Raw genomic sequence first — 17894 nt, 5'->3', positions numbered from 1 at the left:
GGCTTCTTCTTTGAGCCTGGAGTTGGCAAGATTATCTTAATACTCTGACATTGCTCTTGAACTGTTCGGGAGACATTTGGACTTGTGTGCCTCTGGATTAGAAGCTGTGAATAGAAATTTGAGTAAGGAAAAGAAGCATCTAGAAAAAATCTCTTGAGTTTATGGTTTGCAGTATGGTCTGTGTGATGCTGAGGTGAGGAGCATTTGCTGAGGTGAGGAACCCTGCTAGGATCCTGAGCCTGAAACTGCACCTCTAAAAGTAGTGCAACCTTGAACCATTCATGTCAGCTCATTGGGCCTCAGTTTCCTCATCTGCAAAAGGAGGCGATGGGCCCTTGCAGTTGTGTGATTCTGGGTGAGACGATTGTGGGATTCTCTGTCTTCTGCTCAGGAAGTGCTGCCTGCTCCCTCCTTCCCCTCCCAGCCTAGACACACAGAAGACATTTTCCCAGTGGCCCAGGAGAGAGGAAGTGAAATGGGGGCTTTACTTGTCTAATCCTTAACTCATGAGTGCCTGCACATTAGAGAGGGCCGAGTGCTGAGTCAGAGGCTGTGATGGATGTGACACACTCACTTCTGTGCTGCAGAATTGTTGAATGGGCCAAAAATAATTACATCCATGTTCCCATTGTATTCCATGAGCATTTTGCCTATTAGGATTTTTAATTTGGTGCAAAGGTACCTTGATTTTTCAGAAAGGGTCCTCTTCTTCATAGATTGAAATTTTTTAGTAACATATGGCCACCTTTAATGTATCTTCAAATATGGTACAAGAATAAAATATGATGCACCTGGGATTTGATTATTGGAGGGTTGAGTACACAAAAAAGTTAAGGTAAAGGAGAAAAAACACAAAAAAATGTGACAGAGGTTATGTAACTCCATTAAATTATGTTTATAGTCTTGTCAGCAATGAGTAATAAAAAATGGCTTTTCAAGAGTCTATTCATCAGTCTCTGCCACTAATTAGCACCTACAAATTGCTTCTCTATGAGTCATATTCTTCTGGTTGTCTTGGTGTCTAGTTAATCTAGGCTCTTGTGGCTCATGAACTCTCATTGTTGTGATTTTTTGTTTGGCTTCTTCCTGCTGATGCATCTCAGGACTCTCCCCTTCCCCAAAGATTTCCAACAACTGCGATTCCATCTTTGTGAATGGGAAGGAGATGAAGAGCAAAGTGGACACGATTGTGAACTTCACCCACCAGCACTTCACCTCCCAGTTAGAGGTCACCGTCTGGGCCCCCAGACTCCCTCTGCAGATTGAGATCTCGGACCCGGAGCTGAGCCAGATCAAGGGCTGGAGGATCCCAGTGGCCCCCAGCAGAAGGTAGGAGGCCGAGAGTAGAAGCGCTCTCGGAGAGGTCGTGTGCCTGCTGCCCCATCGAGCCAGATCTTGGTGGTGGGGAGGGGTGGGCCGGCCCTTGGGGAAGCAGTGTCCACAGGTACCAACAGACCGGGCTTGGGGTCAGATGGACCTGACCTGGCTCCTTACTAGCACTTTAGCCTGAGAAAATGATGAGACTAAAAATAGTATTTACCCCATAGTGTAGTGGTTAGGATTAAGTAAAATAATGCCCAAGAATCACTTCCAAGCAGGATGTAGTCATCTTCATTCCTCATCTCTCCGTTATTCATTCCAATGTTATTCTCAGTTCCCTGCTTGTAAATGTCACGCCACATCCATGGAGTGCAGTCTTATAGTCAAGAATGCAGGCTTTCGAGTAAGGCTGCCTGGCTTTTGACCCTGGCTTTGCCGCTCACAGTGTGTGATCTTGGACAAGTTACTTAACCTCAGTTTTCTTATCTACAAATTGGAAATAATATTACTGAATAGTTTTTCCCAAGAATTCTTAGAAGTGATACCTATTGTCATAGGTAGAATTCCAATGAGGGGCCCCAGAGAGCTCCTTCCCCTGGTGTTCAGTCAACACTAATCTGGTATGGCTGTGATGGGGTTTTTACAGGTGTGATTAAAACCCCAGGTCCTTTAAGACTTGAGACTTGAAAGTTCTCCAGGTGGGCCTGACCCAACTCTTGCACTCATTAGAAACAGAAGGTCTTCTCCAGATGGCAGCAAAAAGGGAAGTCAGAGAGATTCAAGGTGAGAGACTAACTTGATTCGCCCTTGCTGGCATTGGAGAGGGAGGAGGCCATGTGCTGTGGGATGAGGGCAGTCGTTAGGAGCTAAGCACAGGCTCTGCCTGCCCCCCAGCCAGAAGCAGAAACCTCAGGCCTACAGCCATAAGAAACTGAGTTCTGCCAACACTCTGAATGAACTTGGAAGCTGATTCTTCCCTGGCATCTCCAGGTAAGTGCACAGCCAGGCCGGCACCTTGATTTCAGCCTTTTTTTTTCCACCATGATGCCAAAGGGAAACACTCCCAGTGGTTTTTTTTTTTTTAATTTTTTTCTTTATTAGAGATGTTGTGGGCTTACAGAACAATCGTGAATAAATACAGGATACCCATATACCACCCTATTATTAATTCCTTGCATTGGTTTTGAACATTTGTTACAATTGACGAGAGTGCATGTTTATAATTATACTATTAACTAGAGTCCATGGTTTAGGGTTCACTGTTTGTGCAGAGTAGTTCTATGGATTCTTAAAACATTTTTATTCTGTTGCCATATATACAATCTAACATTTCCCCATTTAATCACATTCAGATAAATATTTCAGTGCTGTTAATTACATTTGCAATACTGTGCTCCCATCACCACCATCCATTACTAAAACATTTCCATCATTCCAGACAGGAACCCTGTATTTAACTTCCTATTAAGCCTTGCTTTCCCATTCCCTATCCCCACCCCATCACCTGGTAACCTATATTCTAGTTCTGACTATATAAGTTTGTTTATTCTAATTGTTTCAAATCAATGAGATTATATAGTATTTGTCATTTTGTGTCTGGCTTACTTCACTCAACATAATATCTTCAAGGTTCATCCATGTCATTGCATATATCAGGAACTCATTTCTTTCTACGGCTGAACAGTATTCCATTGTATATCTACCACATTTTATTTATCCATTCATTGGATGATAGACACTTGGTTTGCTTCCATCTTTTGGTAATTGTGAATAATGCTGCTGTAAAGATTAGTGTGCAAATATCTGTTTGAGTCTCTGCTTTCAATTCTTTTGGGTATATACCTAGTAGTGGGATTGCCAGATCATATGGTAGTTCTATACTTAGCTTTCCGAGGAACTGCCAAACTGTTTTCCACAATTGTTCCACCATTGTACATTGCCACCAGCAAAGAATGAGTGTTCCTATTTCTCTGCATCCTCTCTAACACTTGAAATTTTCAATTAAAAAAAAAAATAGCCATTCTAATGGGTGTAAAATAGTATCTCATTGTGGTTTTGATTTGTATTTCCCTGATGGTTAATGATGTTGAGCATCTTTTCATGCATTTTCTAGCCATTTGTAAATCCTCTTTGGAGAAATGTCTATTCAAGTTGTTTTGTCCATATTTTAACTGGGTTGGTTGTCTTTTTGTTGTTAAGTTGAATGATTTCTTTATATATTCTGGATATTAAACCTTTATCAGATATGTGGTTTCCAAATATTTTCTCCCATTGTGTAGTTTGTCGTTTTGCTTTCAGGATAAAATCCTTTGATGCACAAAAAATTATTTTGACGAGGTCCCATTTATCTATATTTTCTTTGCTGTCTGTGCCCTAGGTATGAAGCCTAAGAAACCATTGCCTAATGCAAGGTTTTGAACATGTTTACCTCCTTTTCTTCTAGGGGTATGATAGTTCTAGCTCTTATATTTATGTCTTTGAACTATTTTTGCATGGATTTTTGCATAAAGTGTGATTTCTGCCTTTTGAGACCCTATGCAGAGATCTCAACTGAGCCTCTCTGGACCCCTTTATTATTATGTTTTCTAAACTTTTTGATCATAGTAACATGTACAACTCAAAATTTCCCATTTTTAGCCACATTCAAGTGGCATTTCAAGTTGTTCAGTGGTATTAATTTACATTCACAATATTGTGCTGAAATCATCACAGTTACTGCCCAGCTTTCTGACCTATAGAACTGTTCTAAGCCAGTACATGTGTGGTAATTTTTTAAATGTTGCAAAAGAAAACTGATAGATGCGTTGTTTCCTAGTGCTGTTGTGCTGCTGTAACAAACACCTAAATGTGAGAGAGTGCCTTTGACATCAGGCTGTGGGTTAAGGCTGTAAGAACGATAGTAAAAGCCTCAAACACCTTGAACAGACAGTGATCAGAAATGCGGGTGTTAAAGATGCTGCTTTAACAGGCTCCAGAACAAAGTGAGCAGCATTTTAGAGAAATCCTAAATCGTTTCAGAGAAAGCATAAATCATTGTGAATTAGCTGTTACTAGAAACTTAGACTTTAAAAATGTTTCTGAATGAGCAAATTCATAGAGTCAGAAACTAGAATACAGAATATTAGGGGCTGAGGTGGGGATCGGGAATGGGGAGTTAATTCTTAACAGGTGCAGAGTTTCTGTTTGGGGTGACAGAAGTTTTGGTAATGTATGGTGATGATGGTAACACAATATTGTGGATGCAGTTACCATCACTGAATTATATATAAGAATGTCATTAAAAGGGTAAATTTTAAGTGGTATGTTGTTGCTAGAACATAAAAAATTAAAAAAAAACAACCATAAGACTATACAATACAGTGAATCCTGATGCAAACTATGGCTAAAGATAATTCTGCAATTTTAATGCTGTTCTCTCATCAGCTGTAACAAAGGTACCACACTGATGTGGAATGTAGATGGAGCAGGTATGTGGGAACTCTATTTTATGCATGATCTTTCTGTAAACTACAGCTTTTCTTAGAAAACAGCAACAGCAACAAACAAAACCAAAACAATGCCAAGAGTTCAGAAGGAAGTGAGGAACCATGTTAGTGGAAACTGGAGGAAGGTGGACCCTTGTTGTGTTCTGACAGGATGTTTAACGAAGTTGTGTCCTGTGGTTCCGTGAAAAGAAAATGAAGTTTGAGGTTTAGCTGGGGAGATTTCCAAGCAATGTTTTGAAAGTGCATCTTGGTTTCTTGTAGCTGCTTTTAGTAAAATGCAAGAGGAGAGATAATTTTTAAAGATTCAAGGACCTGATGATGTTGGAAATTCTAAGCCTATCCACATGGCAAAAGATGTAGAAATTAAGGCATTCACTGTCAGGAAAGCACGCTCGAAAGAAAAGTCAGTGATTTGGCTGTCATATCCTTTGCTGATGCCTGAAGGTTTATAACTTTCACCTGATGAAACACAAGATCTAAAATTCTTATCATTAGAACCCAGGCAGACCCAGGTGGGTGATACTGTCTCGTAAGCCTATTATCTCCCAACCTTCCGCCTGTCCTAGGTATATAAGTCAGCCAAAGGGATGCTGATGCCAAGGACCAGAAATCTGTTGGGTTTTATAAAGGGTGTATATTTGGGGCATAAACTTACAGATACCAGGCCCTAAAGAGTCCAACTCAAGGTACCATAAGAGGTACTTTCTCACCAAAGTCATTTGCCATGTTTTGAGCAAGATGGCGGGCGATGTCTGCAACAGTGCAGCCTTCCCCTTCCTCTTAAGGCTCCATGGTCCCAGCTTCTTCTGATCTCACCTGTCTCGTTCCCTGGGCTTGTTTTTCTCTGGGCTCAGCTGCAGCCTTATAGGCTGTCAGGCTCATTCTCTTCCCAGGACTCTGCTGTGTATACAGAGTTGTCTCTCTTCCTTTATGTTCTTTCCCTCTGTATTTATTTCCTGGGGCTCCAGCATCAAAACTCAAACTCTCTCTTCTGCCGTGTCATTTTCTCTGTCCATCCCCACCCAGCAATGGGGCAGGAACTCGACCATCCTATTGATGTGGCCCATTCAAAGCCTTAGTCATAATTTAATCAAGTAGAAGTGAAACCTCTGAATCTACTGCAATCTAATATGCCCAGAAGAACAGACCAGTTTATAAACACAATCCATTATCTATTTTTGGAATTCATAAACCATGCAAACTACCACACTAGGGAAATATAGTCCTTCAGAAATTGACGAGCCTGCATGGTGCCTGGGGCTTGAAACAAAGCAGAACAGTACTACAAGGACTCTAAAAACCAAATTTTAATTAAAACCAAAAGCAACAAAATTAGGTCAGCATCTACATGCTAAACCTAAACTAGGTGACTGGTGGCTATAATGGATTTCAGTAGGCTGTTGTATCTCCTATATAATATCCAAAATGTTCAGAATACAATTAAAATGATTTTGCAAACCAAGAACTAGAATATTTGAGAAAAGAGTCAATCAATGCCAGTTCCCAGATGAACCAAATGTTGGAATGATCTAAAAGGATTTTAGGTAGAATAAAAAACATTCTTCCATGAGTATTTACCAATCTCCTTGAACAAATGAAAAAATAGAAAATGCCAGCAAAGAAGTAGAATTTAAAAAAAACAACAATAGTAAATTATAGAACTGAAAAATACAGTAACCAAAATTAAAAAAATCCTACTGGATGAGCTCAAGAATAGAGGATAAAAATCAGTGAATTTGAGAACATTTCCATAGAATGTACTCAATATGAACAACAGAGAGAATATAGGCTCAAAAGAAATGAATAGATCATCAGGGATTTGTAAGACAATAGCACAAGATCTAAAATTCTGTTATTAGAACCCCAGAAGGAGAGGAGAAAGAGTGTAGGACTGAAAATGTATTTGAAGGAATAATGGATGGAAACTCTCCAAGTATGGAAAAGGCATAAACCTACATATTCAAGAAGCTGAGGGAATGCCACAAAGGATAAACCCAAAGAAATCCATGTCAAGACACATCATAATTAAATTTCTGAAAATTAAAATGAAAATAATCTTTAAGGCATTCATAGAAATGATGCATTACCAATAGGGATTTGAATGAAGCAAACTTCTCACTTGAAACCATGTAACCAAGTTACATAACATTTTTCAAGTACTGAAAGAAAACTATCAATGGTGAATTCTGTGTCTGGCTAAAGTATCCTTCTGAAAATGAAGGGAAAATAGAGACATTCTCAGAATAAAAACAAAACAAAACAAAACACTAAGAGAACTTGTTTCTGAGAGACCCACCCTTAAGAAATTCTCTAAAAAAATTCACTAAAAAAAAATGATAGAATGAGAAGGTTTGGACATTAAAAAAGGAAAGGATAATAAAAGCTGGGTGAAAATAGTAGTAAACATGATAAATTATCACAAATTTCTTAAGTATTTGATAGTTGAAGCAAAAATGGTAACACCAGCTGATATGACACTTAGTTGTACAGAAGAGATACTTGAAACAATTACGTTTTATAAATGGGGATGATGAAAAGACTTAAATGGAAGTAAGGTATGTGTACTTCACTCTTAGTGGTGAGACATTGGTATCAGTAGGCTGTGCAGAATATTTAAAAAGTTGTTCAAGTAACCCACAGGAGGGCAACAAAAGACAAATAGGGACCCAACAAAGGAGCAACAGACAGAAAACAGTGAAACACCAGACTTAAGCTGTAAAATATCATGATGACTTTAAATGCGAATGGTCTCAATGTACCTATTAAAAGTCAGTGATTGAGAATGGATGATAAATAAGATACAAGTATATCCTGTCAGCAAGAAACTACCTGCAAACAAAACTTGAGTGGGTCAAAAGTAAAAGAATGGAAAGAGCTATATTGTAAAAAAAATCCTTAGAAAAAATTAACAGAGTTGCAATCATACAGATTATGTTCTCTGACCATAATGAAATCAACCAAGAATTCAGTATTAGAAAGATAACAGGTAAATCTCCAAACACTTGGAAGTTATTCAACATTTATAAATAACTCATGGTCAAAGAGAAATATTAAATGAAATAAAAATTACATAGAATTGAATTAAAATTAAAGTATATTACAAAATTTTATGCAAAGATATAAAGCACTGCTGAGAGAAATTAATTACATTGTTAGCAAAGAAGAAAGGCCTCTTTTCAGTAATCTTAGGTTCATACTTCAAGAGCAAGCACAAGGAAGGAAATAAAAGAGCAGAAATCAAAGAAAGTGAAGATATACAAACAGTATAAGAAATCAATGAAACTAAAAGCTTGTTCTTTGAAACAATCAATGAAATTGATAAACCTTTAGCAAGACTGACAAAGATAAAAACAGAAAACATGCGTCATCAATATCAGGAATGAAACATGGATTATCAATATAGAGCCAGCAGCCAACTAAAGGATAAGGAAATTCTAGAAGAAATGGACTATTTTCTCAAAAACCACAAACTCCCAGCACTTAACCAGGGTGCTATAGATTATCTGAACAGTCCTATAACCATTAAAGAAATTGATTCCATAATTAAGAAGTTCCCAAGAAACAACTCCCCGGGGCCCAAGTTATTTCAGTGGAGAATTTTACCAGACATTTAAAGTAGAATTAATGCTAATTTTGCAGTCTCTTCCAAAAATTAGAAGAGGAAATAATTCCAAACACATTTTAAGAAATGACTATTATCCTGATAGCAAAACCAAACAAACATGGTCTTCTTCCCCAAAGAAAACCACAAACTAGTATCTCTCATGAAATCAGATACACAAACTCCCCCCAAAAATTAGGAAATTGAATCCTGTAATGTATTAAAAGAAGTATGCAGCATGACCAAGTAGGATTTATTCACAAGACTAGTTCATCATTTGAAAATCAATGTAATCCACATTATCAAAAGGCTAAAGAAGAAAATTATATCAGTTGATGTAGAGAAATCACTTGAAAGAACTCAACACCTTTCCATGAAATAAACACTTCAGTCAATTAGTAATAGGGGGAGTTTCTTTAACTTGATAAAGAATATGTACAAAAACCTACAGTTCACACCATACTTAATGGTGAAAGACTGAATCCTTTCCCTCTAAGATTAGGATCAAGGCAAAGATGTCCACTCTCACACTTATTCAGGGTAGTTCTGGAAGTTGCAGCCAGCACATTCAAGCAAGAACAGGTCATAAAAGGCATACAGACTATAAAAGAAGAAATAAAACTGTCTCTCTTTGTAGATGATATGATTGTGTAGAAAATCTACCAAAAATATCTGGTAGAACAAATAAGTTAGTTCAGCAAAGCAACAAGATATAAGAAAAACATAGAAAAATTAATGACCTTTCTATATAGTAACATTGAACATGTGAGAACCTAAATTAAAAACACAATACCATTTGCAATTACACCAAAGAAAATGAAATATATAGTAATGTAACACAACATACAGGATCTGTATGTTGAAAATTGCAATCTAAAGAGATCTAAATGTACGTCAAGGTATACCATGTTCACATTTATACTAAAATCAGCTCAAAAGGACCACAAACTTAAATGTAAAACACAAAACAATAAAACTTTTAGAAATAAATGTAGGAGAAAATCTTCAGATATAGGGCTAGGTAAAGAGTTCTTAGATTTGATACCATAAGCTTGAATCATGAGAGGGAAAATGATAAATTGGACCTCATCAAAACTGTAAACGTTTCCTCTGAGAAAGACTATGTTAATAGGAGGAAAAAATAGTTTGTACACTGGGAGGAAATGTTTGGAAACCATATATACTACAAGGGACTGCATATAGAATATTAAAAGAACTTGTACAGTTCAACAGTAAACAATTCAACAGTGTGCACAAGACATGGACAGACATTTTACTGAAGATGATATGCAGAGCACAAATAAGCACATGAATAGGTGTTCAACATCAGTAGACATTAGGGAAATACAAATTAAAACTGCAATAAGATACCACGACACACCTATCAGAATGACTGAAATGAAAAATAGTGGTGTTTCCAAATGAGGTAAGGCTACGGAGAAACTGGGTCACTCATCCGTGCTGTGGGGAGTGTAAAATCGCACAGCCTTCTGAAAACAGTTCGGCAGTTTTCTTTTCAAACTATACATTCCCTTACCATACATTACCTCAAATATAGTCTTTCGCATTTATCCCAGAGAAATGAAAACTTACGTTCACTCAAAAACTTGTGTACAAACGTTCATGGCAGCTCTATCTGTAATATCCCACACTGGAATCAACCCACATGTCCTTCAGTGGATGGATGAGTGAGGAACTGTGGAAAGCTAAATGATGGGATACGACTCAGCAGTGAAACGAGTGAACTATTAAGGGAACTATCTAGGATGGAGCTCCAGGGAATTATGCTGAGGGAAAAATGTTAGCTTCAAAAGGTGACATCCCATATAATTCCATTTACTCTGACATTCTGCAGAGACCAAAATTACAGAAATGGAAAACAGACAAGCGATTGCCCTGGGCTAACAGTGGGGAATGACGATATGAAGGGGCAGGATGAGGGAGTGGTGGAGAGAAATGGAACAGATCTGCATCTTGATTATGGTGGTGGTTACATGGGATAAAACTGCAAAGAGCCACACAGCAATTGGTCAGTGGTCCCCAGAACTTTCAGGGTGGTGGGATGACGTGCTGTAGAGAGTGGGTGTAAGGAGTCAGATGGAGCGGACCCAAATCTGCAGTTTCCCGTGAGGAGGCTGCACACCTCACCACGCTGAGCCTGGTTTTCTCCGTGTGAACACAGGACCATATTTCATGGCTAATGTGAAACGAAGGGGGTCAGCTATAAAGTGGGAGACAACAAGCAGGGGGTGCAGACGGCCTGGCTGGGCCCTGCCTGAGCAGGCGACTCCTGCTGACTTCAGCGGAGGCACCCCAGGGGTGGCCTCCTCGTCCGCCCCCTCGGGGCTCTTGTGGAGGTCAGACGCCTCATGTCACGCATGTGGTGAGCCCCCAGGATTCCAGAGCCTTGGGCCTGGGCCTTCACACGGAGACGTCAGTCATGCCCCTCCTTCCCTGACACAGCTCCCCACCCTGGAGGGTCACGGGGAGGCGGCAGTCCCCCGCCAGGCCCGGTCAGGACAGCACGCAGGGCGGGGCTGTTTTGGGAGGAGGCAGATGGGATGTCAGGGGGGTGTGGATAGCAGGCCTCAGGGGAGGGCCTCGGCTGGGTGGGCCAGGCTGGTGCGCTCAGGGGGGAAGGAGAAGCGGGCGGGGCAGTGGAGGCGCCCTGCTCATCCCAGGCAGCCTGCCTCGCAGCAGCTTCGCGCCTCCAGCAGGGATTTCAGGGGAGAGCAGGGAGGTGGGAGGGGAGAGGTGCCCTGCCGCCTTCAGGACCGTGAGCTCCGAGGGGCCTTCTCTGCCAGATGTGGAGCGCCCCAGCCCAGGAGGAGGCTGGACCTGAAAGCGGCCCAGCTGGGATTCAAGGGCCGGCTTTGAGGGAATTCCCAGGGGCCCTTCCCCGCTGCCCTCACGCCTGGGCCTGTTGGATCCTCAGGCAAGTGGTTATTTTCATTCGTGAGGTGAGGGGTGGGGTGCCTGAGTGGAGGCCACGCAGGGAGGCGTGTGTGCCAGGGGGCCCTGAGCCTCCGCAGAGCTGCAGCACCTACTCTCCAGTTCGTTGACTTACCCAGGTCAGCTGACAGGGAGGTGAGGATGGTCAACCACCGCACCAGGGAACGGAGAGCGTCTACAGCTGCAAGCAGGAGAATCCCATCATCAGCCGTGGGATCTGAGCCCCCTCTCGACTTAGAGGTGGAGGGGACATCACCACCCCAGGGTGCTCAGGATGGAGGAATGAAATAAGGATTAGAGTGGACTTGCTGGTATTCTACTATAGAACTACTGTGACTCTAGCAATGGAAGAAATTGTAGCATTGATGTGGAGACAGTGGTCACGGGAGTTCCTGAGGGCCAGGAGAGGGAAAAAGTTGTGATATGGGGGCATTTTCAGGACTTGGAGGTGTCCTCCATGATGTTGCAGGGACAGATGCTGGACAGAATATATCCTGCTGTAACCCACTGAATGGACTGGGGGAGAGTGTCAACTCCAACGTAAACTATAATCCATGCTATGTAGCCGTGCTCCAAAATGTACTCATCAAATGCAGTGGATGTACCACACTAATGAAAGAAGTTGCTGAAATAAGGGGGTAGGGTGGGGAGTGGGTTGTATGGGAACCTCTTATATTTTTTAATGTAACATTTTGTGTGATATATGTATCTTTTTAAAAAAAATGGAAAGAAAAAAAAAAGGCCAGCAGACAGTCCTCCAGGCAGAGTCACCCTCCCCTCAGGCCCAAGGTTCTGCCTCTGTCACCCGCAGGGAATTATTTTAGAATGACAAACCTGCAGGACCCAGAGGGCAAGGGCAGGGCCTCTGCCTGCCGGTGCTGGCCCTCCTGCCTTCCTGGCCCGGGTCCTCTGCAGGCCTGCTCCCGGCTCCCATGGCCCAGGCTGCTAGCAGCCCCCGAGGCGCACAGCGATCCCCAAGAGGAACTTCGGACAGACGGGCGGTGAAACCACGGGCCAGCAGGTCGGGCAGGCACAAGGGCCGTTTCATTGCTTTCCGTGTGTCGCGTGAAGCTGAAAAATGAGGGTGTGAAACTGGGCAGTGGCAGGGCTGATTCTTTTTGGCGCGTTTGCTTCCAGGCCCACCCGGGAAAGCGAGGACGAGGACGACGAGGAGAAGAGAGGGAGAGGCTGCTCCCTGCAGTACCAGCACGCCACAGTCCGCGTCCTGACCCAGTTCGTGGCCGAGTCGCCCGAGTTAGGGCAGCTCACCTACATGCTGGGGCCCGACTGGCAGCTGGACATCACCAGCCTCGTGACCGAGTTCATGAAAGTGGAGGAGCCGAGAATTGCTAAGCTGGAGGATGGCCGGACCCTGGTGGGGCGAGAGCCGGGGATAACCACGGTGCAGGTACAGCCGGGCCCCTCCTGCTGCTGCCGCCCCTGGTGCCAGGCGGCACGAGGGCACCTGCAAGGATGCTGTTGTGCGGGCGGTGTGCATGTGGGTGTGCCAGGTGCATGCGTGCAACCGGCATGTGTGCGAGGGGATCAGGAGAGGAGCAGGAGGAGCAGCAGTGCTCATTGAGGCTGATAATCTAAGCTCAAAATGATTTTTGCATTTTAGGGAGAATTGAGATATCTAATTTCTTTTACCAGTGAAAATGAAATTAAACACACATTGTAAGCAATTGTTTCCCCCATATGATACTCTACTTTCTTCATATCACAAATGGAAGACTGTGGAACCTATGAGACCTAGTTTTTTTCTATCCTTGAAGTTTAACCATTTAGCTGTTATACTTTGAACAGTGGATAAAAAAGTTTAAAAACAATGTATTTGCACTAAATATAAAAACATCCATAGTTAAGTGCTTTCTATTTCATAATTATAGTAAAACTATTTTTTCTAGCCAATTTTGACAGGATAATTATGCAGAAATGTCGCAACATAATCTTTTCCTCCAAATTAAAAATATTCCTGTTCACGCTAATTAAGTCACATTTTGAATTTTGCAAATAAGTTCATTTTTGACAAAGCTGGATGCTAAGTTTTTTTTTTTTTAAGATTTATTTTGTATATATTTGTCTCCCCTCCCCAGTTGTCTGTTCTCTGTGTCCATTTGCTTTGTGTTCTTTTGTGTCCACTTGTATTCTTGTCAGTGGCACCGGGAATCAGTGTCTCTTTTTCGTTCCATCATCTTGCTACGTCAGTTCTCCTTGTGTGTGCTGCCATTCTTGGGCAGGCTGCACTTTCTTTTGCGCTGGGCAGCTCTCCTTATGGGACACACCCCTTGCACGTGGGGCTCCCCTACATGGGGGACACCCCTGTGTGGCACAGCACTCCTTGCATGCATCAGCATTGTGCATGGGCCAGCTCCACACAGGTCAAGGAGGCCTGGGGTTTGAACTGCGGACCTCCCATGTGGTAGGTGGATGCCCTATCTGTTGGGCCAAATCCGCTTCCCCATAAGTGTTTTATTATGTATTAATTTTCTATTGCTGTGTCACAAGTTACCACGAACTTAGCACTTTAAAAGAGTACCTGTCATTAGCCCAGAGTTCCACACGTCAGGAAGAAGGCTGAGTGAGCTCTGTGGCACCTCCGCTCAGGGTCTCCCAGGGCTGGAATAGAGGTGGCAGTTGGGCAGATTTGCAAGCGGGGGCTTCGAAGAAGAGCTATCCAGACTATTCTCCAGTTTAGGTTGTGAGCAGAATTCAGTTCCTCATGGGAGGGCCCTGTTTCCTTTCAGGATGTCAGCCAAGGACCATTCTCTGTTCCCAGGGGCTCCTGCACCCTGGCTCATCTGCCCCCATCATCAGCCATGGTGTCCAGACTCTGTCCCATGCTTTGAACCTGCCTGACTGCCCCATCTGCCATCAGCCGGGGAGGGGGCTCTGCTTCTAAGGGCTCACATGATTACATTGGACCCATACCTTAAGATCACCTGTGCCTTTTAACAGAACGTAATCACAGGAGTAATCTCTCTAGGCACAGGCTCCAAGACCAGGGCAGGTCGTCCTTGGGGGCCGTTCTAGAAATTCTACCTAGCACGTGCTTTTCTCCAGGTTTCAGTCACCACTGGTTGCAAATTAGATGGTTAATTAGGAGGGCCGGCTCTTCAGGACATCACGGGTCCCTTCCTGCCTTGTTTAACTGGTTTCCCCATTGACGTCACCACGGCCCACGCAGTCATCGTTATATTTCCGTGACGACCACACAGCTGCCCGTCAGAAGGCACGTGAGCAGGGGAAGATGGCTGAGCCTGTTTCAGGTTTACCACATTTCTGTTACTTTCAAAGTATAAGTATTTATTGGGCAAATGTTACTCTTTGAGTGCCCAGTACCCACATGGGCATTTAACTTTTACCAGAGAATATACTACTGCTATTATCACATGAAACAAGGAAAAGACAAGACCAGGGTGGACTTGGTAAAACTCCTTCTTCAGTGGGTAGATGTAACTCAACAATAGCATAGCACATGCCTAAGCCATTCCCGTGAGCACGTTCACTGAGCAGAGAGCTGGGAGAACACACTGAGGGAGATGTCAGTTAAGGAGTTTAAAGTGGCTGCAGGGAGAGGACACATGAGCTTTCCCGCTTGCTTTCGAAGGTTCTCTCGCCTCTCTCTGACTCCATCCTGGCTGAGAAGACAGTGGTTGTCCTGGATGACCGTGTCACCGTCACAGACCTGGGCGTGCAGCTCGTGGCTGGCTTGTCTCTTTCCCTGCAGCCGCACAGAGCAGACAGAAGAGCCATCGTCTCCACAGCAACTGCGCAGGATATTCTTCAAGCCCCCCAGCAGGTGAGCGGCCAGGGGCCCTGTGTCCCTGGTCAGTGGAAATGACATTCTCTCCCTTACCACACCCTGCAGAGAGGATCCCTGCAGTACTTGCAGCGAGGACTGGTGATTCCTGAAGCTTCTTCCCGCTTCTTATCCATTGTGTCTTGTTTCTGAGAAAAGAACTCGGTGGCTTGGATGCATTTCCTTGTTTTACACCTTTGCACATGAACCACCTGCCATATGCCATTTGCTTTCCAGTGGGCTTCCCTGTGCTAGGTGTGGGCTGCTGCTAGACTGTGCACAAGGGATCTCATGTTTTCACTTTCCCCAAAGCAGGTGTTTTCTGGTACTTGGAAACTGTTCGAGCTGCCCAAACAAGCATGGCTAATAGGCACCAAATTGCTATTGTTTACTGAAATTATTGTCAACTCTAAATTTCTCCTCCATCTTTAAACTTTCAGCGAGTCACTTATAAAGATGCCAGGGATGCCATGTCTTTCAAGCAGTTCAGTCTCATAGTGCTGCTTTCCACAGGTACTCCAGCCAGTGCATTGGCTTCCTAGTAGAGAATGTTCAGTGCGATGCTGTCCTAAACAGTAGCCTGAGTAGTTGTACCTGAAATTGATTCAGATAAATTGCCTGATCTTTCAAATGTTTTTGGAAAGGTCAAAGTCAAATTCTGTTGTATGGCATGCAATAAATTAATAGACATTGTACTGTATTCATTGAAGTATATTTTTTATTCCTTATATACCAGTGGGGCTAAAGTACATTATTGATGCCAATTCAAGGCAGGCCAAATTTGTTCAAGATTATAAAACATAGTTTATTTTTCTCAGTTTGTAAATTTAAAGAATAATGTATGGGAAGTCATATTTTTGTTTGCAAACATGAAGGAACCTGATTATAACATAATGCTTTGGTTTCATTTTTCTTAGGAAGCAATAGTCAGTTCTTGGATCTTGTTCAGTGATGGTTCAGCAACACCTTTAGACATTTATGATCCCAAGGATTTTTCAATCACTGTCTCGTCATTGGATGAAATGGTGGTGTCTGTCCAGCCAAACCTTCAGTCCAAATGGCCGATTGTGGTTGCAGAGGGGGAAGGGCAAGGGCCCTTGATTAAGTTAGAACTTATGATCAGTGAACCTTGTCAGAAGACCAAGAGGAAGAGTGTTCTTGCTGTTGGTAAAGGACATGTCAAGGTCAAATTTGAACCAAGTGTGGGTGAGCACCAAGGAGGCACCAACGACATTGAGGGCACAGATTGGGAGTATAAAGGCCATCTCAGTAACTCCATAGAGTGAGAAGGAAACCAGGAGAGGGCAGTTCAGGAGTGGTTCCAACATGGCACATCTGTTGGCCAAGGGGAAGGTGCCAACAAAAGCACAACGCCGCGGTCTCCCATGGAGGGAAAGAAGAAGAAGCTACTCAAGAGCGGTGGTCCAGATGCCTTCACAAGCTTCCCCACACGCGGGAAATTACCCGAGCCCAACAGTCCTGGTGACCTGACGGTGACCTCCAGGGGGCTAACTGACCTGGAGATCGGCATGTACGCCCTGCTCTGCATCTTCTGCCTGGCCATTCTGGTCTTCTTGATCAACTGCGTGGCGTTTGCTTGGAAGTACAGACACAAAAGGTTTGCCGTGAGCGAGCAGGGCAACATCCCCCACTCCCACGACTGGGTCTGGCTGGGGAACGAGGTGGAGCTTCTGGAGAACCCCGTTGATATCACGCTCCCGTCGGAGGAGTGCACGACCATGATAGACAGGGGGCTGCAGCTCGGGGAGAGGAACTTCCTTCTCAACGGCAGCTCCCAGAAGACTTTCCACAGCCAGCTCCTCAGACCTCCTGACTATGTCTATGAGAAGGAAATGAAGACTGACCCAATAAACCCTTCAGGCCCCAAGAGGAAGAGAGTCAAGTTTACTTCCTACACCACCATTCTCCCGGAGGACGGCGGCCCGTACACCAACTCCATCCTGTTCGACAGCGATGACAGCATTAAGTGGGTCTGCCAGGACATGGGGCTGGGGGACGCCCAGGACTTCAGAGACTACATGGAAAGGCTGCAGGAGCAGATGTGAGCGACTTTCTTATGTTCGTATTCACCTTTATGCCTTCTGTTTTTTGAATGGTGGAGCGGTGAGTCTGATGAGCAATAGGGAATGATTTGACACAGCTTCGTTGGTGGAGGGCTGGTGGGATCCTCTCTAAGCAAGTAGCAGAGGCCTGCAGGGTGAAAGCAGCTGGGCTTAGTTGGGGAAATGCTTCTAACACAGCCACATGTAGGGACTGGAGAAATCCTAAGACAACAGTTTTATATACTGCCTGGTACTAGCTCAGTGCGAATGTAATAAACCTGACCCCACCGACATTGTTAGTCATCTAGTGACAAAAAGCCGTTTGGAATTAGGAAAGATTTGGGTGTTGATTTTTCTATTCTAGACCTTTTAAAGCACAGCGGACATTTCTTGCCCTTGGCCTGAGATTAGACGTATGTGAAAGATAACTGAATGTGGCTCTCCTTGTTTGTTACGAGCACGGCTCATTATTTTTATATACATTTGCACCTGCACTTGGTTCCTTTGACCTCTGGAATTCTTTTTTGAAACATGAAGAGATTTCCGTCTTTTCTTTGAGATCTGTTTGATTTCCACGTGCGTTTTCCTCCCCGGGCTTTGCCGTGTCGTGTTACTTCCTGGTGTCCGTGCACGATGTCAGGTGTTCTTCAGTTTCCCACACTCCAGTGTTC

General features: G+C 43.4%; 1 pseudogene; it reads left to right on the top strand.

Annotated features, from left to right (window-relative positions):
• Positions 1–1165: 1165 nt before the first annotated feature.
• On the top strand, positions 1166–17226 carry LOC131278784 (transmembrane protein 132B-like; annotated as a pseudogene).
• The last annotated feature ends 668 nt before the right edge of the window (positions 17227–17894 follow it).

The sequence above is a fragment of the Dasypus novemcinctus genome, chromosome 6, assembly GCF_030445035.2.
Source record: "Dasypus novemcinctus isolate mDasNov1 chromosome 6, mDasNov1.1.hap2, whole genome shotgun sequence".
NCBI classification, from domain to species: Eukaryota; Metazoa; Chordata; class Mammalia; order Cingulata; family Dasypodidae; genus Dasypus; species Dasypus novemcinctus.
This window is presented reverse-complemented; position numbering and strand designations above follow the sequence as displayed.